The sequence below is a fragment of the Hermetia illucens genome, chromosome 3, assembly GCF_905115235.1.
Source record: "Hermetia illucens chromosome 3, iHerIll2.2.curated.20191125, whole genome shotgun sequence".
Lineage (NCBI taxonomy): Eukaryota > Metazoa > Arthropoda > Insecta > Diptera > Stratiomyidae > Hermetia > Hermetia illucens.
Window position 1 is genome coordinate 50,750,230 of NC_051851.1, and position 1,678 is coordinate 50,751,907.

Here is a 1,678-nt window from a genome sequence, read left to right on the forward strand (position 1 = left end):
CCCCATATATCTGTTTGGTAGAAGATATGATGTTACCTCGAAACGAAGAGAAAACTGGGAAGGACCAGAAGAATGCGTGTCAGGATATAGTGACGTCTTCTACACCGATGGCTCAAAAACAGAAAATGGTTCTGAAGCAGGAGTCAATCTCTCGAATAAAAACGAGAAGTGGGGTTTTCCTTTGGGACAATACACAACGGTTCTTCAGGTTGAAATGTATGCGATCCTAAGGACTACAACCTGGATGATTGACGAGCGGTTGAAGGGCAGGCGCATCGCAATCTGTAGCGATAGTCAAGCTGCATTGAGAGCGTTGAGCAGTACTTTGATCACTTCAAAAATTGTCCAAGAATGTAGAAGCCGATTGAATTCTGTTTCTAGATTCAATACGGCGAATTTACTCTGGGTACCTGCTCATTGTGGTATAGAGGGAAGTGAAATTTCGGATGCCTTAGCAAAACAGGCTTTAGCTTTCGGTCGGTAGCACTGGCTGGCGCTGCTATGAAAAACTGGGAAGAAGCTTCCCATAATGACAAGTGGCGAAGCTTAATGCTGCTAGACAGACCAAACTCTCCCTGTCAGAACCAAGCAAACATACTGCAAAGTTTCTACTGTCGAAAAGCAGGAAGACTTGCAGAAGTTTTGTGGGCATTCTGACTGGCCATAATTCATTAGTTAGGCATATGTTCAGAATAGGAATTATCCAAGATGATGCCTGTCCATCGTGTAACGAGGAAGAGGAATCCACGGAACATTTTCTATTTGAGTGCCCCGCCCATGGAAGCATGCGGCATCAGACTTTTGGTGCTGATGTGCCTCAACTGCAGCGGGTAGTATCACATCCACTAACGGAAATCCTGCGATACATAAATGAATCCGGGGTATTCCGTTAGATGGGGGAATCGAGTACAATGGATCGCTATATACATATATTATTGACTGTGGAAATGTGAAGTTAGTATTAGCGATCAGCAATTCTAATTTAGGAAGTAAATATCTTAACCATTAAGGCTGTTATTATCATATTTTACTTCGAACGAAGCTACTGACCGTAACCAATCCGCTTCGCCTTAAGTCATATTTTCCTCACTTTACCCGGAATTCTCGCTCTAGCCCTTTCGGGACACTATTTTATTAAATGAACACAATTCACCGAGCAATTTCGTACTCAAGTAAGCAGAAAATATTTCAAGCCAAAAAGACATTTTCGTGCGACGACATTAAGTTGAAAAGGTCGCCGAGTCCACTTCATGGACAAGGACAAAGAAAAGCGGAAACACGTTATCTAGGTAGAATGATTGGTGACACCGAAGATAAACTGCGTCTTCCGGATTGTTTTCCGCAGCCTGTTGTGAGTGTACTCGTATATCGTCCTCGTCCATTGCTAAACAATTCATTCGTCTGAAAGTTACACAGGACATCACAGTTGCGTTTGGAGAAAGGATGTAAGTCAAGACATTTATCAATGGGACGCTTTTTCGAAGACCTTCCTGTGCAAGTAACTCTTGCTTTTTACGTGTCGTGTAGACAAAACAATTTGTTTAATAAAAAGTCTACGTACATGTTGTATTGCATATTTTGTCATGTGTTGCTTACCTTGCACAATTATTGAGGCTTACGCAAATGGGAGCATGCGATGAAAAATTCAGTAATGATCTGAGAGTTTCATGCACTTTTG